Here is a 27,243-nt window from a genome sequence, read left to right on the forward strand (position 1 = left end):
CTCCCCCACGCCTCCCCATCTGTCACACCATTCACACATTCACACCAGCCACAGTTGGTGGGCATCCACGTTCTCTTGAGGGTCCACCTGCTCCTTCCCATCCTCTCTGTCTCCTCCCTCACCAAGATTTTCTTAATATTCTAGGCTCTAGAGTCCTAGAATGTTCCAGTTTCTAGCACTCTAGAACATTCTAGGCCCCACCAAGCATGTGCCTCTGTGTCTTTGCTCACTAGGTTCCCTCAGCCTTCAACACCTTGAGAGCTTCTTTGGAGGCCCTAGCAGAGGTGCACAGCTACTTATATACCCTTGGCTGAAGACCAGTCCTCTCTGTCGGAGATTGTCTTAAGTGCAGCTTTGGGAGGGACGCGCACGGAGTGGTGAGGGAGGAAGGGGACACCTGCCTAGCCAGCCAGATCAGCCGAATCAACTTTGGCCATCAGTGGGGTGACAGATGTCACAGCCAGATCACCCTCACATTCCCCTAGCCTTGAATACCTTTCCCCATCTTCTTCACCTGGCACTTTTTCTTGTGGCAGGAGATGGCAGGATGAGATTGTGGTCTTCCATCCACACAGGTAAGTGACAGTCCTCAGCTCAAATCGCCTCCTCTGTGAAGCCTTCCTAATCTCACCTCCCCAACCAGGTGGACTCCTGTGCCCCATGGAGAGGTAGACATCCACATCCCACAATGGCCCACCCCATTGCTCCGTGTTCACCTCCAATTTCCTCCCACATAGGAGCTCCTGCACAGTAGACAGCCACTGGGGCAGGCTTGTGGGGGCAACCTCCCACACTTTTTGAAAGACTAAATGAAGGACTAACAGGAGATGGGGAAAACGCTGGCTTGGCAATTAGGAGAGCAAAGCTTCCATGTTCTTCCACACCCCTAATCTTTGTCCCAGACCTTGTCAGGCCTTGCTTTCTATTTGAGGACCCCAGGACTCTGAGAAGACCCAAAGCCAACCTGCTCAGTTGCCAGCTGAAAACCTCAAACTATCAAGAACATTGACCATGGTCTCCTTGGGTACACTCAGGAGCTTTATGAATGCTCCAATTACCCTGTAGTCTCATGGTAGGAGAGAGAGATGGAATTGGGAAGAGACCTGAGAAAGTGTTTTTTTGTTTTTGTTTTTGTTTTTGTTTTGTTTTGTTTTGAGATGGAGTTTCGCTCTTGTTGCCCAGGCTGGAGTGCAATGGTGGGATTTCAGCTCACTGCAGCCTCCGTGTTCTGAGTTCGGGCGATTCTCCTGCCTCAGCCTCCCAGACAGCTGGGAATACAGGCACGCACCACCACGCCCAGCTAATTTTGTATTTTTAGTAGAGATGGGGTTTCATTATGTTGCCTAGGCTGGTCTCAAACTCCTGACCTCAGGTGATCCAACTGCCTGGGCCTCCCAAAGTTCTGGGATTACAGGTGTGAGCCATCATGCCTGGAAAGACCTGAGAAAGTTACCATCATATTTCAGTTAATGAAATCCTTTGACAGCTTTCTGTTTTGAGTCCACTACTGCATGTACATCTGTAGGGAGGCATGGAAGTGAGGTGAGTAGGGGATGTGGGGAGAGGTGGTGATATACCCAGATCCTTACAAACATCTAAAATTATTCAGGATTCATTTTTTAAAAGTTATCCAAAGATTAGATTCCCAGAAATGGGGAGAGAGTTCAGCCTCTGGAAGATTAACACTGTGCAGCTGATTTGTCCAAGTCCGACAGATTTTTCTCCCCGAAAGACTGCTGCACCTTGGGACCCTGTAATGATACTGCTGGGAGCCCCAGCCCTCTTGCTTCTATTTCCTTCTCTCCATTGTCTCCCGAATGTCCCAGCCTCTTCCTGGCTAGTAGATGCTGATGGCCCTGAGTGACCATCCAAGTGGCTCCAAGCCTTGGATTTCTCTCCTAGGAAACAGAGAATAATTTTTCTCTATCATGCTCATAGGGAAGATGAGGGCTGTGGAGACAAAACGGGCTCAAACATGAGAAATAACAAATTTCCTATTAAATGTAAAATGGTGAAGAGGAAAAGGAAGTGGGCAGAGAGCTGGGACTTGTGGATCTGAGCCGTGGCTTCCTCTAGTTCATGAAGGGATGGACCTTGTTTGAGTCACTCACCATCTGGGGACCCTGGTTTTCCTGATGTATAAATAAGTGTCTTGGATCTTCTCATTTGGGGGATGTGGCCAGCTTCCACCTTCCAATCTTGCATACCCCATTTCCTGTCCTAGCAGCCCTGGAGGAGAGGTTCCCATCAGGTTTGGTGAAAGTTTCTTTCCAAACGATATGGCCATGGAATGCTGGGTTGGGATCTACTCAGAGGCTGCGGCTCCCTCCATCTCCGAGACCACGCCAGCAGACTGGGTTCTCACATTTTGAAGCATGCTATGGAATCTGACCTGGCCTGGATTTCCCAGCAGTGGGGTTATGTCCTTCTGACTTGGCCATCTGAAGTAGGACCCCAGGCAAGAGGACACCTTCTCAGAAACTGCTTCTTGTTTATGAAAGTCATTCATCACTGTTCATGGCAGAATTTCCTCCAGGATTGGTTTCTCCAGCAGTGAGCTGTCACACCAATACCACGTAGAAAGCTTGGGGGTTGAGGGTGCTAGAGTCTTGGGCCAATCATGATGTAGATGCGGATATGAGCTCCAGTTCCTTCCTGGTTTTGCCACTTCCTAGCCATGTAGCCTCAGAGAAATCACTTGACATTCCAAGTGGGATGGGGGTGATTGGATCACGGGGGCCATTTCTCCCATGCTGTTCTCCTGAGAGTCAGTGAGTTCTCACAAGATCTGATGGTTTTATAAGTGTTTGGAAGTTCCCCTTTCGCTCTTCTCTCTACTGCTGCCTTGTGAAGAAGGTGCCTGCTTCCCCTTAGCCTTCTGCCATGATTGTAAGTTTTCTGTGGCCTCCCCAGCCATGTGGAACTGTGAGTCCATTAAATCTCTTTCCTTTATAAATTATCCAGTCTCGGACAGTTCTTTGTAGCACTGTGAAAACAGACTAATACACCCCCAAACCTGGCTACCCCATCCATCAAAGAGGGACAATAATAGTGTGGCCAATAATTAGATTGCATTCCCCCAAAGCAGATCCCAATACATGGATTTGATTAAAGTAATTCATTTGGTGATGACTCAGGAGTCAGGGGTCAGGACTGAGAAGTGAGACAGGAAGGGAGGTAAATTCATTCAAGTGGGAAGATGGGCAGGTCTTCACCAAGGGCAACCAGGCTTGATCCCCCTGGAGCCTCTGCAGGAGTACATGGCACACACCTCAGAGCTGCTCCACTGTGGGGTGAGGAACCTGGGTGTTTATCCATTATCTGTAGGCAGTTCTTAGGATGTTAGTGCCTCAGAACGCCCACCTACCTTGTGTGTGGACCAAGCACGCCCCTGTGACCAGAGAACACCCTCAGCCACAGAGATGCAGGAAGTCAAGGCTATGTTTGGGAAGTCTAGGGTAGGCAGAGGGGCATGGGCCAGGTGCTGATGGTGCCTGCTGTGCCAACTTGGTTGCTATGAGGGTGACGCTTACAACAGTGCCTGGCATGTGACCAGCTCCAAAGAACTCACTTATTATTACTATTAGCTATGCCCCAACTTCCTCCATTCCAAGTGAACCCAGAGTTTGTTTCAGCATCAACCTTTCTCCTCGTAGCCATGGGTTTCAACGGAGGCTGACTCCAGCCCAGCTCCATGGCTGGGGTCTTGGCCGGTATAAATCAATCGTGGCCCCCATCTATAGTACCTTTTCTAAAATTTTCCTCAGGAGAGGAACCAGAGCACAGGTTTACCTCCAGGATAAGCTTATCACCTTCTCACAGGGTCAATATCTGTGTTTCCTTCTTTAAGAGAACAAAAGTCTAGGTTGGGGAAGTTCTCCTGGATAATATACTGAAGAGTGTTTTCCAACTTGGTTCCATTCTCCCAGCCACTTTCAGGTACACCAATAAAATGTAGGTTTGGTATTTTCATGTAGTTCCATATTTCTTGGAGTCTTTGTTCATTATTTTTCATTCTTTTTTCTCTAATCTTGTCTTCACACTTAATTTCATTGATTTTCAATATCTGATATCCTTTCTTCTGCTTGATTGATTCAATTATTGATACCTGTGAATTCTTCATGAAGTTCTCATGCTGTGTTTTTCAGCTCCATCAGGTCATTTATGTTCTTCTCTAAACTTCTTATTCTAGTTAGCAATTCTGCTAATGTTTTTTCAAGGTTCTTAGCTTCCTTGCATTGGGTTAAAACATGCTCCTTTAGCTCAGAGGAGTTTGTTATTATCCACCTTCTGAAGCCTACTTCTGTTAATTCATCAAACTCATTCTCCATCCAGTTTTGTTCCCTTGCTTGCAAGAAGTTGTAATCCTTTGCAGAAGAAAAGGTATCTGGTTTTTGGAATTTTCAGCCTCTTTGCACTGGTTTTTCATCATTTTCATGGGTTTATCTGCCTTTGGTCTTTGATGTTGGTGACCTTCAAATGGGGTTTTCGTGTGGATATCCTTTTTGTTGATGTTGATGCTATTCCATTCTGTTTGTTAGTTTTCTCTCTAACAGTCAGGCCTCTCTGCTACAAGTCTTCCACTCTAGACCCTGCTTTCCTGGGTATCACCAGTGGAGGCTGCAGAACAGCAAAGATTGTGGCCTGTTACTTCCTCTGGAAGCTTCATCCAGAGGGGCACCTACCAGGTGCCAGCTGGAGCTCTCCAAGATACTCCTCAAGAAGAGCAACCCCAAGACACATAATCATCAGATTCACCAAGGTTGAAATGAAGGAAAAAAATGTTAAGGGCAGCCAGAGAGAAAGGTCGAGTTATCCACAAAGGGAAGCCCATACATTAACAGCGGATCTCTCTGCAGAAACCTTACAAGCCAGAAGAGAGTGGGGGTGAATATTCAACATTCTTAAAGAAAACAATTTTCTGTCATCCTGATACCAAAGCCTGGCAGAGACACAACAACAAAAAAAAGAGAATTTTAGACCAATATCCCTGATGAACATCGATGCAAAAATCCTCAATAAAATACTGGCAAACTGAATCCAGCAGCACATCAAAAAGCTTAGCCACCATGATCAAGTGGGCTTCATCCCTGGGATGCAAGGCTGGTTCAACATATGCAAATCAATAAACACAATCCAGCATATAAACAGAACCAAAGACAAAAATCACATGATTCTCTCAATAGATGCAGAAAAGACCTTTGACAAAATTCAACAGCCCTTCATGCTAAAAACTCTCAAAAAATTCGGTATTGATGGAATGTATCTCAAAATAATAAGAGCTATTTATGACAAACCCACAGACAATATCATACTGAATGGGCAAAAACTGGAAGCATTCCCCTTGAAAACTGGCACAAGACAGGGATGCCCTCTCTCACCACTCCTATTCAGCATAGTGTTAGAAGTTCTGGCCAGGGCAATAAGGCAGGAAAAAGAAGTAAAGGGTATTCAATTAGGAAAAGAGGAAGTCAAATTGTCCCTGTTTGCAAATGACATGATTGTATACTTAGAAAACCCCATCATCTCAGCCCAAAATCTCCTTAACCTGATAAGCAACTTCAGCAAAGTCTCAGGATACAAAATCAATGTGCAAAAATCACAAGCATTCTTATACACCAATAACAGACAAACAGACAGCCAAATCATGAGTGAACTCCCATTCACAATTGCTTCAGAGAGAATAAAATACCTAGGAATCCAACTTACAAGGGATGTAAAGGACCTCTTCAAGGAGAACTACAAACCACTGCTCAATGAAATACAAGAGGACACAAACAAATGGAAGAACATACCATTTACATGAACTGTAAACTAGTTCAACCATTGTGGAAAACAGTGTGGCGATTCCTCAAGGATCTAGAACTAGAAATACCATTTGATCCAGCCATCCCATTACAGGGTATATACCCAAAGGATTATAAATCATGCTGCTATAAAGACACATGCACACGTATGTTTATTGCAGCACTATTCACAATAGCAAAGACTTGGAACCAACCCAAATGTCCATCAATGACAGATTGGATTAAGAAAATGTGGCACATATACACCATAGAATACTATGTAGCCATAAAAAAGGATGTGTTCATGTCCTTTGTAGGGACATGGATGCAGTTGGAAACCATCATTCTCAGCAAACTATCACAAGAACAGAAAATCAAGCACCACATGTTCTCACTCATGGGTGGGAATTGAACAATGAGATCACTTGGACACAGGAAGGGGAACATCACACACTGGGGCATGTTGTGGGGTGGAGGGAGGGGGAAGGGATAGCATTAGGAGATATACCTAATGTAAATAACAAGTTAATGGGTGCAGCACACCAACATGGCACATGTATACATATGTGACAAACCTGCACATTGTGTGCATGTACCCTAAAACTTAAAGTATAATAAAAAATAAAAATAAAAATAAAAAAAGAAAACAATTTTCAACCCAGAATTTCATATCCAGCCAATCTAAGCTTCATAAGCGAAACAGAAATAAAATCCTTTACAGAGAAGCAAATGCTGAAGGATGTTGTCACCACCGGGCCTGCCTTACAAGAGCTCCTGAAGGAAGCACTAAGTATGAAAAGGAAAAACCAGTACCAGCCACTGCAAAAACATACCAAATTGTAAAGACCATCGACACTATGAAGAAACTCCATCAACTAACAGGCAAAATAACCAGCTAACATCATAATGACAGGATCAAAGTCACACATAACAATATTAATTTTTGCTGGGAATAGGCCCCCAAATCTGGCCATAAACTGGCCCCAAAACTGGCCATAAAGAAAATCTCTGCAGCACTGTGACATGTTCATGATGGCCATCACACCCACACTGAAGGTTTTGGGTTTACCAGAATGAAGGTAAGGAACACCTGGCCCACCCAGGACAGAAAGCTGCTTAAAGGCATTCCTAAGCCACAAACAATAGCATGAGCAATCTGTGCCTTAAGGACATGTTCCTGCTGCAGGTAACTAGCCAGAGCCCATCCCTTTATTTCAGCCTATCCTTTTGTTTCTCATAAGGAATACTTTTAGTTAATCTATAATCTATAGAAACAATGCTTATCACTGACTTGCTGTCAATAAATACGTGGGTAAATCTCTGTTCAGGGCTCTCAGCTCTGAAGGCTCTGAGTCCCCTGATTTCCCACTCCATATGCTATATTTCTGTGTGTGTGTCTTTAATTCCTCTAGTGCCACTGGGTTATGGTCTCCACGACTGAGCTGGTCTCGACAACTTTAAATGTGAACAGGCTAAATGTCCCAATTAAAAGACACAAACTGGCAAATTGGATAGAGTCAATACCCATCAGTATGCTGTATTCAGGATACCCATCTCACATGCAGAGACACACAAAGGCTCAAAATAAAGGGATAGAGTAATATTTACCAAGCAAATGGAAAGAAAAAAAAAAGAAAAAGAAAAAGAAAAAAAGCAGAGCTTGCAATTCTAGATACACAAAGGCTCAAAATAAAGGGATAGAGGAATATTTACCAAGCAAATGGAAAGCAAAAAAAGAAAAAAAAGAAAAAAAGCAGAACTTGCAATTCTCGTCTCTGATAAAACAGACTTTATACCAACAAAGATCAAAATAGACAAAGAAGGGCATTACATAATAGTAAAGGGATCAATGCAACAAGAAGAGCTAACTTTCCTAAATATATATGTACCCAATACAGGAGCACCCAGATTCATAAAGCAAATTCTTAGAGACCTGCAAAGAGACTTAGACTCCCACACAATAATAGTGGGAGACTTTAACACCCCACTTTCAATATTAGATAAATCCACGAGACAGAAAAATTAACAAGGATATTCAGGACTCGAACTCAGCTCTGGACCTAGCAGACCTAGTAGACATCTACAGAGCTCTCCACCCCAAATCAACAGCATATACATTCTTCTCAGCACCACATTGCACTTATTCTAAAATAGACCACATAATTGGAAGTAAAACAGTCCTCAGCAAATGCAGAAGCATGGAAATCATAGCAAACAGTCTTTCAGACCACAGTGCAATCAAATAAGAACTCAGAATTAAGAAACTCACTCAAAACCGCACAACTATATGGAAACTGAACAACCTGCTCCTGAATAACTACTGGGCAGAAACCAGGAAGTTCTTGGAAACCAATGAGAACAAAGGCACAACGTACCAGAATCTCTGGGACACAGCTAAACGAGTGTTTAGAGGGAAATTTATAGCTCTAAATGCCCACAGAAGAAAACAGGAAAGATCTAAAATTGACACCCTAACATCACAATTACAAGAGCTAGAGAAGCAAGGGCAAACAAATTTAAAAGCTACTAGAAGACAAGAAATAACTAAGATCAGAGCAGAACTGGAGGAGATAGAGACACAAACACACACACAAAAAAATACTTTCAAAAAATCAATGAATCCAGGAGCTGGTTTTTTGAAAACATTAACAAAATAGATAGATGACTAGCCAGGCTAATAAAGAAGAAATGAGAGAAAAATAAAATAGACACAATAAAAAATGATAAAGGGGATATCCTCACTAATCCCACAGAAATACAAACTACCAACAGAGAATACTGTAAACAGCTTTATGCAAATAAACTACAAAACCTAAAAGAAATGGATAAATCCCTGGACACATACAGCCTCCCAGGACTAAACCAGGAAGAAGTAGAATCCCTGAATAGACCAATAACGAGTTCTGAAATTGAGACAGTAATTAATAGCCTACCAACCAAAAAAAGCCCAGGACCAGATGGATTCACAGCCAAATTCTACCAGACATACAAAGAGGAGCTGGTACCATTTCCTCTGAAACTATGCCAAACAATCAAAGAAGAGGGACTCCTCCCTAACTCATTTTATGAGGCCAGCATCATCCTGATACCAAAACCTGGCAGAGACACAACAAAAAAAGAAGACTTCAGGCCAATATCCCTGATGAACATTGGTGTGAAAATCCTCAATAAAATACTGGCAAACCGAATCCAGTAGCAAGTCAAAAAGCTTATCCATCATGATCAAGTTAGCTTCATCCCTAGGATGCAAGGTTGGTTGAACACACGCAAATCAATAAACAGAACCAATGACAAAAAACACATGATTATCTCAATAGATGCAGAAAAGGCCTTTGATAAAATACAGCATCCCTTAATGTTAAAAACTTTCAATAAACTATATATTAATGGAATGTGTCTCAAAATAATAAGAGCTATTTTGACAAACCCACAGCTAATGTCATTCTGAATAGGCAAAACTCGAAACATTCCCTCTGAAAACCGGCACAAGACAAGGATGCCCTCTCTCACCACTGCTATTCGACATAGTATTGGAAGTTCTGGCCAGGGCAATTAGGTAAGAGAAAGGAATAAATGGTATTCAAATAGGAAGAGAGGAAGTCAAATTTTCTCTGGTTGCAGATGACATGATTATATATTTAGAAAACCCCATTGTCTCAGCCTAAAAACTTCCTAAGCTGATAAGCAATTTCAGCAAAGTCTCGGGATACAAAACCAATGTGAAAAACAACAAGCATTCCTATATGCCAATAATAGACAGAGAGCCAAATCATGAGTGAACTCCCATTCACAATAAAATATCTAGGAATACAGCTTACAAGGGATGTGAAGGACCTCTTCAAGGAGAACTACAAACCACTGCTCAAGGAAATAAGAGAGGACACAAACAAATGGAAAAACATTCTATGCTCATGGATAGGAAGAATCAATATCATGAAAATGGCCCTACTGCCCAAAGTAAATTATAGATTCAATGCTATCCCCATCAAACTACCATTGACTTTCTTCACAGAATAAGAAGAAACTACTTTAAATTTCATCTGGAACCAAAAAAGAGCCCGTATAGCCAAGACAATCCTAAGGAAAAAGAACAAAGCTGGAGGCATCACGCTACCTGACTTCAAACTATACTACAAGGCTACAGTAACCAAAACAGCATAGTACTGGTATTAAAACAAATATATAGACCAAAGGAACAGAACAGACACCTCAGAAGTAACGCCACACATCTACAAACATCAGATCTTTGACTAACCTGACAAAAACAAGCAATGGGGAAAGGATTCTCTATTTAATAAATGGTATTGGGAAAACTGGCTAGCCATACACAAAAAACTGAAACTGGACCCCTTCCTTACATCTTATACAAAAATTAACTCAAGATCAATTACAGATTTAAAGGTAAGACCTAAAACCATAAAAAGCCCAGTAGAAACCCTAGGCAATACCATCCAAAACATAGGTATGGGCAAAGACTTCATGACTAAAACACCAAAAGCAATAGCAACAAAAGTCAAAATTGACAAATAGGCTCTAAATAAACTAAAGAACTTCTGCACAGCAAAAGAAACTAGCATCAGAGTGAACAGGTAACCTACAGAATGGGAGAAAAATTTTGCAGCCTATCCATCTGACAAAGGGCTAATATCCAGAATCTACAAGGAACTTAAACAAATTTACAAGAAAAAACAAACAACCCCATCATAAAGTGAGCGAAGGATGTGAACAGACACTTCTCAAAAGAAGACATTTATGTGGCCAACAAACATGAAAAAAAGCTCATCATCACTGGTCATTAGAGAAATGCAAGTCAAAACCACAGTGAGAGAGTGTAAATTAGTTCAACCATTATGGAAGATATTGTGGCAATTTCTCAAGGATCTAGAACCAGAAATACCATGTGAACTAGCAACTCCATTACTGGATATATACCCAAAAGATTATAAATCATTCTACTATAAAGACACATGCACACATATGTTTATTGAAGCACTATTTACAATATCTAAGGCTTGGAACTGACCCAAATGCCCATCAATGATTAACTGGATAAAGAAAATGTGGTGCAGATACACCATGGAATACTATGTAGTCATAAAAAAGGATGAATTCATGTTCTTTGCAGGGACATGGATGAAGCTGGAAAGCATGATTCTCAGCAAACTAACACAGGAACAGAAAACCAACAACACATGTTCTCACTCATAAGTGGAAGCTGAATAATGAGAACACATGGACACAGAGAGGGGAACATCAGACACTGGGGCCTGTTGGGGGGTGTGGGGCTAGGGGAAGGATAGCATTAGGACAAATGCCTGATGCAGATGATGGGTTGATGGGTGCAGCAAACCACTATGGCAGGTGTATACCTATGTAACCTGCACGTTCTGCACGTGTATCCCAGAACTTAAAGTATAATAATAATAAAAAAAGAAAACAAAAGGCTTTGGCATTTTTCCTTTAGTACCCTCCCTGTCTTCACAAAGGTCTCGGGTTTGCAGTCAATGTGCCTGTTTCTTGTTCTGACGTCTGGAGGGCTGGGCCTAGAAAGGAGGAAGGCAGTCATTTGTGATGAAACTGAGAAAGTTGAATGAAGCTTCCACATTCTTGCAAATTCACACCTTCTCTGAGTGCTGCACTTAGCCACATGCTAAGTATTTTGGTGCCTTCTGGGGGCCTGGGAGGCTGGATGAAATTATTGAGTTATGAAGTAATTTTACTTGGAATGAATACTGAATTTTTTTCTTGCAACAAAGAGACACCAACATGTATCTGACTTTTTTTTTCTTGGTAATTAATTTTAGGAAGTACTTGTGAATGCAATCAAGATGAGGGTGGACAAAGTCATACTGGGCGTCGTCTCAGAGCTGTAGAGCCAAACAACAGCCTTAATGAACAAAGCCACGTGGTCTTGGGGTTGGAGGGAAGGTTAATAACTGACTCTAGGCCTCAGCAATGCTGGAGGGACACTGAGGGCTCACTCAGGCCCAGAGATGTGGGGAACCCTGGAGGCTGGGAGTCTCCTTGACCCCTGCATAGAAAAACAATGCATTAGGGAGAAAGTCCTTCACTTTTGCTGCTTTTTAATGGCCTGATAAGGCTGTGTGGATCCTTCTGGTAAATTGGGACATTGGCTATTATAAAAGAGGTGCCCAGGCAGTGAGGGGGAGAAGTTAATAATATTAATAATAATTCTGATGATTACTCTGCATGAGGCACTATTTCTATTCCCTATAGCTCTCCTGCAAGATAGACATTATTAGGCCCATTTTTATATGCAAGGAAATTGAGCCTCAGAGCATTAAGTGACTTGCCCTGGAGCATGTGTCTGGTAGCAGGGCAATCAACTGTCCCAATTTGCTTGGGACTGGTGTGGTTTCAGCACTGAAATTTCTGCATCTCTGGAAACCTTCTATTCTGGGCAAACTAGGACAGTTGGTCACCCTAGAGGAGTCAGGGCCTATGTGATGGCCAGGTTCACGTGGTTCCCAAGACTGTTGCTCTCAACACTGTGCCAGCCTCATACGTAAGGCAAAGCTCTTTCCTGTAAGGCCGCATGAATAGGAAGCTGCAGAGGAAGAATTTGAACCCAGGACTGTCTTCCTCCAGAGTGGGTGTTTTCTCACCAGGCCATCAAGACAGGAGCACCTGACTGTTGATACACAATGACAGAAGGTTCCAGAATGCCTTTAGCCCTGTGGTGCTGCTGTGAACCGATAGGTAGGCCTAGTAGTTATGCCTTTCTAGGGGGCGCACATATTCCTGGGGGAGAAGCTGGAGTCTTTGTAGCATCTGCATCCTGGTCCTGGCTTGGGGCCAGGCCTGGTGAAAGCAGGGATGTCCTAAAGCTTTGAGGAATGAAGGAGGGAGGAGATTGCACACAAGGTTGCTTTCATTTAAAGAGCAACACCAGGCTGGGCAAGGTGGCTCACGCCTGTAATTCCAGCACTTTGGGAGGTCAAGGAGGACAGATCACCTGAGGTCAGGAGTTTGAGACCAGCCTGGCCAACATGGTGAAACCCTATCTCTACTAAAAATAAAAATAAAAAATTGTCCGAGCATGGTGGCGGGTGCCTGTAATCCCAGTTACTTGAGAGGCTGAGGCAGGAGAATCACTTGAACTCAGGAGGCAGAGGTTGCAGTGAGTCGAGATTGTACCACTGCACTCCAGCCTGGGATGACAGAGAAAGAGCAAGACTCTGTCTCAAAAAATAAATAAATAAATAAACAAACAAACAAATAAAGAGCAGCACCAATGTTCAACCGCTCAATAATCAGCAGACACAAATACAGATATAAAATAAAGACCAATTTTAGTTGAGGTGTCACTTCTCTGTGTCTCTCTGTCTTTGTGTCTGTCTCTCTCTCTATATATATATATGTATAAATAATATATAACATATTCTGTCACCATATTTATATACTCACAAAAGTTTTTCAAGCTGTTTCTCCTTCCTTGAAGCTGTTTTGAATTTATGAGCAACTAGAGTGGAAAACTTGTTCTTCATTGTGGCTGGCATTAAACATCACATTTAGCTGCTTGTCCTAATTATCCCTAGATTTGTTTCCATGTTTTGCTACTCCCAGGAAACCCTGTCTTTCCAACCTTCCTGGTTCCAGGGCCCCTGTGTTCTCCTTCCTTGTAGCCAGAACAGAGCCCAGATGGAAAGATGTGCCAGCCGAGTCTATTTCAAGTGACTTTACACCTTGGCTGTTGGCACGCTGCTGGTGTGTTCTGATATCCGCTCTCCTCTCTTTCTATGGTAATACAAGCCTGACGTTTTGGCTGAGCCTACAGCCACCCCAAAGTAAAGACTACATTTAGCAGCATTCTTTGCAGCCAACTGTGGCTCTTTGAGTAAGTTTTGGCCAAAGGGTATGAGTGTGACTTATACAAGCTCTGAGTTATGCCCGTAAAGGGAGGCCTTGTACCCTCTCCAGCACCATTTCTTCTCTCCCTGCTAGTTGGAATACAAGTGTGTTGGTGAACTCTTTGGGAGAATTTCTCCATTTATTTAACTGGGATAATCCTGAATGAAAAAGCAAACAAAGAAATACGACTCCATGGTGGATAACCAGCAGAAATAAAAGACAATAGAAATAGACCTACAAAGATGTCAGATATTGGAATGGTCAGAGGCTGACCACAAAACAACATCATAGAGATGGCAGAACAACATCCTGGGAGAAGCTTGGGTTCCTGTTACCTTGGGGGCTGCCTGGCTAGCCTGCATATATAAGGGAGAAGTCAATGTCTACCTTGGGCCTCTGCTATGGTAACTGACTCCATATCCAAGTAGCATACTGCTTCTCTGTAGCAGCTAATTTCACTCCGGAGTCACTGTCTTCCAATCAATATGTTAGTAGATGCTATGGTTTGGACATGGCTTGTTTGGCCCTGCCAAGTCTCATGTTGGAATTCGATCCCCAGTGTTGAAAGTGGGGTCTTGTGGGAGGTGTTTGGGTTGTGGGGGCAGATCCCTCACGAATGACTTGGTGCCATTCTTGTGGGAGTAAGTGAGTTTTCATTCTTAATTCCTGCAATATCTGGTTGTTGAAAACAGCCTAGCACCTCTTTCCATCCCTCTCTCAGCTTCCCCTTCATCATGTGTTCTCCACATACCAGCTACCTTTTGCCTTCTGACATGAACGGTAGCAGCCTGCAGTCCTCACCAGAAGCAGATGCTGGTGCCATGCTTCTTGTACAGCCGGCAGAACTGTGAGCCAAATAAGCATCTTTTCTTTATAAATTACCCAGCTTTGGGTATTCCTTTGCAGCAACACGAGTGGACTAATAATAACGTATTTAGTAGCATGGCCATTTTCAGAAATAGCTTAGGCTGACACCAAACAGAATCTTCAACTTCTAGGGCTTTTTAAATCATAATTTTGGTGAGAACCTGACCATTCTTTTTTTAACAGACGGCAATTGCAAGGGTCCAGAAGGCTCTAGAATTGGTTGGAATTGGTAGAAAAAGAGAAGGAGATGATGATGGTGGAGGGCAAAGAGAAGGCATGATAGCATCTAACCTTTATTAAGCAATAACTATGCACCAACACTATGCTAAACACTTTACATGTATACTCCTGTGAATTATGCACTATTACAACTTCCACTTTATAAGTGAGGAAACTGAGACTTGCTATGCTCAGTCACACTGGCTTCCCTGCAGTTTCTCTCTAACATTGTGCTTCGTCCTATGATCATCACTTTGCATATGCTATTCCCTCTGTCCTGAATACCCTTTCTACCTCAGGTTGTCAGATACACAAACAAAACTCAATGAATAAACAAAAACAGGAGGTGCAGATAAATGCGGAATATCAGATCAACAATGAGTAAGGTTTTATTATAAACACATCTCATGCAATATAATAATGTTATGCTAAACATTATTTGTTGTCTATTTGAAATTCAAATTTTTTTTTTTTTTTTTTTTTTTTGAGACGGAGTCTCGCTCTGTAGCCCAGGCTGGAGTGCAGTGGCCAGATCTCAGCTCACTGCAAGCTCCGCCTCCCGGGTTCACGCCATTCTCCGGCCTCAGCCTCCCGAGTAGCTGGGACTACAGGCGCTGCCACCTCGCCCGGCTATTTTTTGTATTTCTTAGTAGAGACGGGGTTTCACCGTGTTAGCCAGGATGGTCTCGATCTCCTGACCTCGTGATCCACCCATCTCGGCCTCCCAAAGTGCTGGGATTACAGGCTTGAGCCACCGCGCCCGGCTGAAATTCAAATTTAACTGGGTGCCTGGGCAGCCCCATTTATTTTTATTTTTATTTTTTATTTTATTTATTTATTTATTTACTTACTTATTTATTTTTAGACAGAGTCTCGCTCTGTCACCAGGCTGCAGTGCAGTGGTGCAATCTTGTCTCACTGCAACCCCTGACTCCCTGGTTCAAGCAATTCTCCTACCTCAGCCTCCTGAGTAGCTGGGATTACAGGCACATGCCACCACGCCTAGCTAATTTTTGTATTTTTAATAGAGACCGGGTTTCACCATGTTAGCCAGGATGGTCTCGATCTCCTGACCCCGTGATCTGCCCGCCCTCGGCCTCCCAAAGTTCTGGGATTATAAGCATGAACCATCGCGCCCAACCCTGGGCAGCCCCATTTTTATCCCAACCCTCTTACCTTTTGTTTGTTTGTTTGTTTGTTTTGTTTTGTTTTGTTTTAAGAGGGACTCTTGCTCTTGCCCAGGCTGGAGTACAATGGTGTGATCTAGGCTCACTGCAACCTCTGTCTCCTGGGTTCAGGTAATTCTCATGCCTCAGCCTCCCAAGTACCTGGGACTACAGGTGTACACCACCACACCCAGCTAATTTTTTTGTATTTTCTGTAGAGACAGGGTTTCACCATGTTGGCCAGGTTGGTTTCAAACTCCCGACTTCAGATGATCCACTCACCTCAGACTCCCAAAGTGTTGGGATTACAGGCGTGGACCACTGTGCCCAGTCCCAATCCTCTTACTTTACCTGGTTATTTCCTGCCTACCCTTCCAATCTCAGCTTGAGTGCAACTTCCTTAGGGAAGCCTTCCCTGACTCATAGCCCAGAAGGAGCCCCTTGCATATAGCTTCTCCAGGACCGTGCATCTTGCCCTCACAGCCCTTATCTCCATTGGACTGTTTGATTAACTTGCTCTCCCTCAAGTGGACTGCAATGACCTTGATGGCAGGGTGCGCACCTGCTTTTGCTCTCCATTGCATGTCTCCCCCGCTCCTAGCACATGCCTGGCACATAGCACATACATGAAAAAAGAGTTGTGGAATGAAATAAAGGGCAGTGGAGTAACTGGCCTAAGACCCCCCACTTAGCAAGTAGGAGAATTCACAGTCGGTGCTAAGAAGCAAAGGCAAGAGATGTTTGAACGGAAAACCTCCCTCCTTAGCATGGCCTCTCGGGCCTGCCACCTGCCTCCGTGGCCCCTCTTGAGGAAGGCAGCTCCGTGGGTTAGTCACGGTCCCTGGAGCAAGACTGCCCGAGATGGAACCCAGGCTCCGCTGCTGAGTATCTGGATAGTCATGGGCTGCCACCTCACCTCCCTGGGTCTCAGCTTCTCTGTCTGTAAAATGGTGAGCAAAACCTCTCATAGGGCTTTTGAAAGGATTAAGCGAGCCAAGACCTATGAAGCCATAGAACAGCGCCTGGCACCTCCTATGTGCCCGGTAAATGTGAGCGACTGTGATGCCACCTCCACCTCGCTCGCTGTGTTCCAGCTGGGCCTGAAGAGTGCCTTCAGACCCTGGGGACTTTGCATGTGCTATTTCCTCTGCCGCTGAAGCACTTCTCATCTTTTTTTTTCCCCTGGTCAGCTCCTTCCCATTCTCTAGAGCTCATCTCTGCTCAGAAAGGTCTTTCTTTGGCCGGGCGTGGTGGCTCACACCTGTAATCCCAGCACTTTGGGAGGTGTAGGCAGGCAGATCGGGAGGTCAGGAGTTTGAGACGAGCCTGGCCAACACGATGAAACCTTGTCTCTAGTAAAACTACAAAAATTAGCCAGGCATGGTGGTGTGCACCTTTAATCCCAGCTGCTCAGAAGGCTGAGGCAGAACTGCTTGAACCCAGGAGGCGGAGGTTGCAGTGAGCCAAGATCACACCACTGCACTCCAGCCTGGGTGAGAGAACGAGGCTCTGTCTCAAAACAACAATAACAACAACAACAAAACCTTTCTTCTTCCCACCCACTGAAGGTTCATACTCTTTCCCTCCCCATCCTGTTTCACTGGAGCCCTGTGTGCAATATGTAACGAAACGAATATTTGGTGTGTATTTGTATAGGGTCTGTTTTCTTCTACCAAACTGTAAGTTCTACAAGGACAAGGACCTCTCCTGATTTGCTCCCCATGACATCCACAGTGGCCAGCATAGCACCGCACCAGTCATACAGTAGGCACTCATGGTGAACTAATACACAGTGACAAAACCTGCAGGACCTGGTGGCTGATGGCACGGAGTAGGGAGAAGAGAGGAAAAGGAGGGTCCTGAGAAGTGGGGGACAGCTTTGCCTTTAATGGAAGCAGGGCATGGGGAGGGCCCTGGATGCCGTTCAGTTCAGTAAATGTTTATTGAGTGTCTGCTAGTTGTTCTACTTCTTTCCCATCAGTTAATCACACAAGCTAAGTCAGAACATGGAAAATATCTCATGGGCCAAATAACGCAGATGAAAGCTCTATGACCTTGGAAGATACTCCCATAGCAGCCGCCTTGAGATCTCTATGTGTATCTAGGGACAGATGGAAATAAGAATCATAATTGATGCCAGGAATTGCCAATTTAAAAATACAAATGATATACAGTGATTTTTTAAAATCCCATAAGATACATATATTTTCCATTTTGCTGAAATGATAACTGAGTCTTAGAGGCAACAAGTGATTCGTCCAAAATCACAGAAAGTAGCAGGACTGTTGAGGTTTTACCCTTTGTCCATCTGGCTCTAATGCCTGTGCTGTTGCCCCATTTACCCTGCAGCCTCTGAAAAGCTGAACCTTGACATGATTGGTCTGGCTGCCAGTCCCAGCTTAGCTCGATACAACAGGAGCCAGAGGTCTCACGGTTCATGCATTCAGCGCTGACCAAGCACGCCCTCTAGGACCTACTGCTGGGGGAGCAAACTCAGCAGTCATTATTCTGATTTGCTATTCTTTCGTTAATTCTTTCACCTTTTGATTTACTGATTAATGCATTCATTCATTCATCAAAATGAATTGCACAGGCAGACATGTAAATAGGAAATCATAGCAAGATGTGATTACCTGGGAGTGGCAGTGCTGGAGCAAATTGGCCCTTGTGCTACCAAAGTTCCCAGGACTGGAGGACCAGACCCGTTCTTGAATCTCTAGGACGGGGTGCAGAAATGGAAATCCACTGGAGACATCAAGCATGGTGGCTCCTATTGGATCCCTGGGGAGCCTAGGCATATCTCATCTCTTGTTAATCCTCATGTCCTTGCTGCCTTAATCAAAAGCAATCACAGTATGTGTGACTTAAAAGGAATGGCCAAGAGGGATTTAATTCAAAACAGGCATGTCTAAAACTAAGCACACCACTGGATGGGAATCAAGTGATTATGTGAACAAAGAGAAGGTAGCAAGTCAGAGGCCATCTGTTCATTCACAGGCACTCCTCAAGGACTCCTCAGTGCCAGGGCCAGGGCTTCATGGGGCCTACAGTCTAGGGGGCAGAAGAACAATGAACAATGACCATGTGCAAGCCACGTGCTGGAAGGAGGGATAAACGCAGAGCTGTGAGCCTGGCAGTCTGTGGCTATAACTGTCCATCTCACCACTGTCCACACTCAGGACCTGGAGGGCAGAGTGTGCCTCTTCGTAGTGTCTGTCTCCCCAGGCAAGGCTGCTAGAGTGCAAAGTGAAAATGGTGGGCCCCTTTTTCAAACTGGAGAAAAGATGTTGACATAGATGTGGTGAAAAGGGAACACTTTTACATCGCTGGTAGGAATGTAAATTAGTTCAACCACCATGGAAAACAGTGTGGAGATTCCTTAAAGAACTAAAAGTAGAACTACCATTCAATCCAAAAATCCCATTACTGGGTATCTACGCAAAGGAAAAGAAGTCATTATATGAAAAATACGCTTGCACATGCAAGTTTATAGCAGCACAATTCACAATTGCAAAGATATGGAACCAACCTAAGTGCTCATTGACCAACGAGGGGATAAAGAAAATGTGGTATATATGCACCATGGAATACTACTCAGCCAAAAAAATGAACAAAATAATGTCTTTTGCAGCAATTGGACAGAGCTCGAGGCCTTTCTAAGTGAAGTAACTCAGGAATGGAAAGCCAAATATCATATATGCTCACCAATAAGTAGGAGCTAAGCCAAGAGGACATAAAGGCATAAGAGTGATCAGGGACTCGGAGGAAGTTGGGAGTGGGGTGAGGGATAAAAAACTACATATTAGGTACAGTGTAACTGCTCAGGTGACAGGTGTACGAAAATCTCAGAATCACCACTTAAGAACTTATCCACATAGCCCAAAACCACCAGTATCCCAAAAACTATTGGAAAAAAAAAAGTTACTGAAATATAAAGCATCTTTCCTTTTGTGGTTTTCTTCTTGCTCTGTGATAGTGTTTCTTTAAATTTACTATTAAACTGCAATCATGGCAGGGTGACGTGGCTCATGCCTGTAATCCCAGCACTTTGGGAAGCTGAAGTGTGCAGATCACCTGAGGTAAGGAGTTTGAGACCAGCCTGACCAACATGGTGAAATCCCATCTCTACTAAAAGTACAAAAATTAGCCGGGACTAGTGGTGGGCACCTGTGATCCCAGCTACTCAGAAAGTTGAGGCAGAAGAGTCACTTGAACCTGGGAAGTGGAGGTTGCAGTGAGCTGAGATCACACCATTGCACTCCAGCCTCAGCAACAGAGCGAGACTCCATCTCAAAGAAACAAAAACAACCAAACAAAAAACCCTGCAATCTAAGTTAAAATAAAACTAAAAATCATTAGCATGAATTTTATCACTTATCTTTATATTGTGTGATGCCAGTCTTCCATACAAATATGAGTGCATCGATCTCTTATATAGAATCTCAGGAATTACACATTCCTATTCTATCTTGTAGCTCCTCTAAGCACATGTATTTCATTCTTACCTAAACACTGGAAACAAGGCACAAAACAAACTCATTGGTTTTGGTTGCACCTCTGACACAGGCACATTCTACCAATGCTCTCTATCTGTGCCTTCCTGCTGAGTAAGGAAAGACTGGGCAAAAAGGGAATTGTGTCCTGCCCTGTCTTTCTTTCAATGCCATCATCTCCAGTGTTGGTGACTGGTTAATTCAGAGAAGCAACATCAGCACAAAAGGATTGGACAAGGTCCCTCCGTCATTCATGTTTCTTTGAACATCGTGGCCTTTTTTCTGCATTTTGACCCAAGTTTGGGTTGTAACAAAAAGCATGGGCTCCAGCAGCAGTCGGAGTCGCTGTTACTGAGATGGAGAGGCCTCATGCTTGCGGTGCAGTTGCTCTGGGTCGTGCTAAACGCTCATGCATCATGGATCCATCAGAATTCTGGACCTGCTGAGTGCTTCATGGAAACGGGGTGGCAGGGAATGGCGGGTACACTGCATGCTGTGGTGTCTCCTCTGCTCATGTGCAGGCTCTATTGTCCCATCAGACTTCACTCACAAAACACAAGTTCAAAGACAACGCCCTTAAGAATTTCAAGACTGTGATAGCAAAACATTAAACCAATCATGGGGCCCAAGGCCTTGGTAAACTTTTGCTGATGAAAGAAAACTTTCCCCAACGTGATCATATTTGACTTAGGATCAGTAGGTTAAATGGAAGTCTTCCAGGCAGGGAAGGGGGTAAGATAGGCCTAACTGGAGGCAGGAGAAAGTATAGCATGATGGGAAATTGTGGTCAAATTGGCAAGGCTGACAGGTCTTGTGCCTGGGAGGGAGGGGCACTTATGAGGCTGAATAGGAAAGCTAGAGCCAGATTGAAGCCATCTTTGTCTTCTAAACTAAGGACATTGGAACTCTACTCACTGTCAATGGGAAACTAGTGAAGATACCATTAGGTCTTGGGTTCAGAAAGAGGACTCCATTGCAGGGGAAGCTGAATTAGAGGAACTGGCAATGAGACTGATGCAAACAGTCACAGCCTAGGGCCATGGGGGCTGGACCTGGATGGCGCTTCAGGACTGGCAAGAGGGTTCCATTTGAGGGAGAATTCAGAGAGACAACCAAGAGAGGGGGTGAGTAGCCTGCAGGAGGCAGAGAGGCAGGTGGGAGCTGAGGGCAATCCATGGCTTGCTTTCCCATCTGGTCGGCTGCATTTTCTAACTTCTGAACTCAAGAGCTTGGAGACACTACAGGGTTGAGAGACCTCTGAAAATTCCCTTTGGATCCCACTGCCTGCAATTTCTTCCATTTACTGTTTTCTTCTGCTTAGGATGAGCGCATTTAAGCAAGGGAAGGAAAACATTGCACACGGCATGTTATTTTTTAGAAAACCCATGGCACAAATAAAAAATATAATATTTCAAGGCTCCGTTTATTTGCAAGGAAGAGACCGTGTCTGCCTATAGGTTCTGGATAGCGCCCCAAACCCCACTGGCCTCTGTAAACACTCTTGGATGGTAAATAATAGTAGCACCAGTGTTAAATCTATTCGTTAGGGTCTTGGCATGAGCATACCATGATTTCAGAAGTCCCTCTTGAATTCTAGGAAACAAAACTTACTGCTTGGGGTTTCTATGCAGAGTTACTGCTGGAGAAAGGTGGAAGGTCGTGTTCGTGCCAACGGAAACTTGCTATTTTTATTTACTTATTAGGTCATGAGCATCATCCATACCTTATGCTTGCAACATAAACTCTCTCATATATATAACTATATAGCATGAGAGTGAGATTTTCCTCACACTCCTAGGTTGGAGCCTGGGCCCCCCTCTCTTATATGAGAAAACAGGGGCTTCTGGAGGCTAGTGACTTGCCTAGCATCATACAGTTGGAAAACACTAGAACTTTCTCTCAGTGCTTCATGGTCCAAGTTTCCACTAAACCAGTGTTTCGTTTTTCCATGAAAACATTCCTGTTAAAGAGCAAGGCCGTTCTGAGGGTTCTGGGAGAAAAGTTTACAGTGGGTTCCTCTAATGAGAAAAATGTGATAAAAATCTAATACTTTATCTTCATTCATGCATACCTTCCGTCTTATTGTATACTACACCAAGTCTGTTTTTGACATACAAATAGTGCTTTGAATGACTTCTCAGAAGGATAAATGCTTAAGAACACATGTCACATTTATCTTGTGTCTTGGCCACTAGGTAAGTCCCTGCACTACTCAACCTCACACTGAGGTGAACTGCTCCATACTGTAGCTGCCACTGAGCCCTAAAAACAGGATGAGAAGATATATATCACCCACAATAACACTACCTAACCAACAAACCCAGAATCTCAGCAGCACACAACAATCAGCATTTATTTAGCTCAGAGGTCAGCTGGAGGGTGACTGATCTCGGCCCATGCTCAGCCAGGCTCCCCAGGGGCAGCCCAGCTCAGGCCCCACAGACCTCTCATCCTCCTCCAGAGACCAAGGCTCTAACCCAGGTGTGCTCTTCTCATGGCAATGGTACAAAAACCCAACCACCCAAACACATCCCGACCACTGGTCATGTCACACCTGTTAGCATTCCACTGAGCAAGGCAAGCAAGCTATGTGGCTGAACTCCAAGTCAATGGGTGGGGAAATAGTCTTGTTTGTTTGTTTGAAGAGATAAAACTGAAATAATAATATGGCAAAGAGTGTGGATACATGGAGGGGTGAGGATTTGGGGCTATTAATGAAATCTTCCATAATTGTGAGATAACTAGCCAGGTTATTATCTGACAGTCCTACTGACTTGTGTCAGGGACCGACATTTTAATGACAGCTCAGCTACTTTTTAGAAATGTGACCTTCTACAAGACCTTTTCTCTCTCTGAGCCTTAGTTTTCTCCTCTGTATAGAAGGAAAAATAGCTCTTTTTTAATAGAGGTCTTACCAGGATGAAGTAAATGATTTTATGGAAAAGCATATTATGAGAAAGCACTGTGAAGACATGCTTACTATTAACCCATGTCATAGGTTTCTTGAGTTGCTATACTTAGCTCCAAATAACTTCTGATGTTAAAAATAATCAAATCCAGACTATTGGCTGCTTTAGAACAGGGATATAATTATCAAAAGTAATGAAAGCAACAACTACAGCCTCCGTGACAAAATAACAATAGGAATACAGTTGGCCCTCTGCACCCACTGGGCATTGGGTCCAGGACCCCCGAGGATATCAAAATCCATGGATGCTCAAATACCTTCTAATCAGCTCTCAGTACCCATGGGTCCCATGTGGACACCGAGGGCTGGCTTTACTGTCATAAAAAGTAAATGTACTTTACTGTACTTTAATGTCGTATTTACAATTGTACTTCCTAGCGGTATCTCAACCACTAAGATGTAGTACTTATTCCAATGAGTGTTTGCTGGGTGAATGGATGGATGGATGGATGGATGGATGGATGGATGGATGGATGAATGAATTGGAAACAACAGTGATGCATTTGAGAAACATTTCTCTGGTTTTAAAATTGGCTTTCAAAGGGGAACTCTAGAAAAATATCTAGGTGAAGCACCCTGGGAAGCCAGAGTTTTACCTGCTTTGAGGAGTAATTACTCATCTCTATAGATAGATTGTAAAGGTTTTCTTCAAAAATCCCTAGCAGGCTTGCAGAGCCACACTTAGTGTTTGTCTTTTCCCTTCAGCCAAGTAAAACAGTTCTTCAAGCCAAAAGGTCTTATCTTTATTCTCTGTGACACGGTCAAGCCCCTAAACTTTGATAATTAGAGGAAAGAGAAATTGGCATATTATTGACAACCACAGATGTGTCCAGCATTTCCAAACGTCAATTCCTTGGTTCTCCCAAGCTCAGAGGGAAGCATTAGAATTCACAATTTACAGATGGGGCTCTGAGCTCAGCAAGATTGTGGAATTTGAACCCAGGGAACAGTTTAGGCTGGTTCTGGCTTTTTCCCTGGCCCACCATGGCACTAAATACTTGCTATTTGTTTGCTTATCAGTTAACTGAAGCTACTATTAAGGCAATAGCAATTTGGCATGGAACAAAATGATATAACACCTCTCAGCACCCCAGCTCTCATGGCAACATCCTGAACCCCACCAGGCTCGATGAATGTTGATTCTGACAATGGTGTGGTCCAAGCCCCTCATTTTCCAGATGAGAAAACTAAGCTCCAAAAATGAGTGACTTTTTAGGGTCACACAGCTAGTTAGTGGCAGAGCTTGAGTTTGCTGGAAAGTTCTCTCTCTCTCTCTCTCTCACACACACACACACACACACACACACACACACACACATAGCCAGGCTGAGGCAGGGGTTGTGGGGTGGGGGTGTGGTACCACCAGCTTCTTACTGTGAGGGACCAGGCCGCAAGCAATGCTTGTCATCCCCCCCTGCCTTTCAGAGTGGGGTTGAGAAACTGATGGAGGCTGAAGGCCTCTGCACCCTGGAGGACAGGGGAGTCTGTGGACACTGAACACATTTGAACGGCAGCCCCTCAGCCCGTACATTTGTGCAGTGCTCCCCGGGACTGATTTCCCCAACCGGATCTTTATCAAAAGCATGACTGAGCTTCAGAAGCAGCCCAGCTGGCAGAGGAGACTTGGGAAAGAGCAGTGGCACGGTGGATTGTAAGTTGTCAGAACAGGAAACAGATTCGCAATGGTGGTTTCAGGCTGGTTGACTCCGTGTGCGAGGGCACCAGTCCGTGACGTGAAGGTCTGTTTTGGCAGGCTGTGGGCAGCTGAGGCATTTCTATCACATGGGTTGGGGCCTTCAAATGGTCCGGCAGCTGCCCCTCTTTGCCTCTCAGAGTGAATGGCTGGGTAGATCTGACTCTGCATAAAGACCAGCTCTGCTTCCTGAGAGAAAGAGCTCTGCCCTGTGCCCTGTGCAGAGTTTCACCACTCTCCTGCTGTGTGAGCTTGACATATCACTTAGTCTCTCTGTGCCTCGGGCTCCTCCTCTTTCAGATGAGGGCAAGAGTAGTGGAGAGTAAATGAAATGCATAATTAAATGGTTCGTCCTCTAATATCATGGAGATTAAGTAATTTCAAAACCAGAACAATGCAAACAGAGGCGCTCAGCACATGTTGGTTAATGCTCTTACTGTTTCTGACCCTGTACCTTCTGATGCAGGCCAATGAGACAGAGTTTTGGCTACTTCAACTCTGCCTGGAGTCATCAACCCAAAGTTTTTGGACCTGAGCATTTATCCCTAAAATTAACATCAACCGCTCATTGAACAGCTCCGGTTTGCCTGGCACTGTTTTCGTCCCTGTATATAGCATCTCATTTAATTGAAACAACGAATCTGTGCACTAATCATACAATAAAAATAGCCAGTGAGCATTATTTGAACATTGAGGTGGACTTTTAAACACTTTGCATGTATTAACTCTATTAATTAAGTTTTAGGTCTTATTTCCCCAATTTTGCTCGTAGAGAAACTTGCAGCTTAGATAGCTGAACTGAACAGACCAGGTCTGGACACTGCAGATCACAGGGAGACTTAATTTCCTCTGGATAAAACCTCTCTCTCTCTCTCTCTGTCTCTCTCATACATCCCCGCCCCAGTGCCCCGCCTCCACACACACACTGTCACACATGTGTGCAACTGTGCATGGAAATAGTATTGTAATGATAGGGAAGGGGTTCCATGGGCTATCCAGGCAGCCTGCCTTGGCCTGTAATCTCACCTACCTGGAGCCCAGTGTAGGATGGAAGTGGCTGGGGGCCAGGAGAATGAGCTAAAGAGGCCCATGAGCAGCAGAGGCAGGGGCTGTGCCATAGCAGGGCAGGCTAGAAGCTGGAGCACAGTTGAAAGAGATGGTGTCCATTTTCACACTGCTGAAAAAGACATACCCGAGACTAGGTAATTTACAAAGAAAAAGAGGTTTAATGGACTCACAGTTCCATGTGGCTGGTGAGGCCTCACAGTCATGGCAGAAGGCAAAAGGCATGTGTTAAACATGGCGGCAGGCAAGAGAGAATGAGAGAACCAAGTGAAAGGGAAAACCTCTTATAAAACCATCAGATCTTGTGACTTATTCACTACCACAAGAACAGTGTGGGGGAACCACCCCCATGATTCAATTATCTTCCACTGGGTCCCCCCCACAGCACGTGGGAATTATGGGAGCTACAATTCAAGATGAGATTTGGGTGGGGACACAGCCAAACGGTATCTGATGGGATGGGGGCTGGATGTCCTGCTGGGCCCCGGCTTGCCAGTGTTTCTGGCATCAGGAGGATCTACAGGGGAGTCTAGATTTTCTGGCAAGCCAAAAAATAGCCATGTTTCATTGGCCCCCTCTACTCTGAATGCACTCATCCCTCCCACAGCCCAAGCTCTCCCTAGTGAGTGAACTTTTATTCATTATTTCAGATCAGTTTGGGGGTTCCTCCTTGACTGCCCGAGAGAGTGGTTCCCTGGGCTCCCATGGCATTTGGAACTTTCTTCCACCTGAGCATCTGCTTGTAGTCTGAGTTCTGCCTTGACTGAAGAAACCCTCAGGGCCATCTGGGTTCTGCCCAGCTTAGCACAGGGGCGTGGGACACAATGGGAGATGAATAAAAATTGGTTGACTGATGACAAATAGAAGCCTTGGGGAGCAGGATCCAAAAGGAGTTTTTAATTAAAAAGGGAGAAAGAGGAATGAATACAACAATCTCATCGTACAGATCAGAAGGCTGGGACTTGGCCAATATTATGGGGCTGAACTGTGTCCCCCCAAATCCATATGTTGAATTCCTAACCTCCAGGACCTCAAAATGTGACAGTATTTGGAGATAGAGGCTTTAAAGGTGTAATTAAGTAAAATGGGGTATTAGAGTGGCCCCTAATCCAAT

At 44.2% G+C, this 27,243-nt stretch overlaps 1 long non-coding RNA gene across 1 annotated transcript in view; it reads left to right on the plus strand.

Moving 5' to 3' along the window:
* The first annotated feature begins 223 nt into the window (after positions 1 to 223).
* Positions 224 to 27,243, plus strand: part of LOC126955551 (uncharacterized) — a 63,191-nt gene continuing 36,171 nt past the window's right edge. Inside the window, exons 1-2 of the long non-coding RNA XR_007725976.1 lie at positions 224 to 575; positions 14,380 to 14,505. This is a non-coding gene — a long non-coding RNA (uncharacterized LOC126955551). The remainder of the gene's footprint in view (positions 576 to 14,379; positions 14,506 to 27,243) is intronic.

The sequence above is a fragment of the Macaca thibetana genome, chromosome 5 (genome assembly GCF_024542745.1).
Source record: "Macaca thibetana thibetana isolate TM-01 chromosome 5, ASM2454274v1, whole genome shotgun sequence".
In the NCBI taxonomy this organism is placed as follows: Eukaryota; Metazoa; Chordata; class Mammalia; order Primates; family Cercopithecidae; genus Macaca; species Macaca thibetana.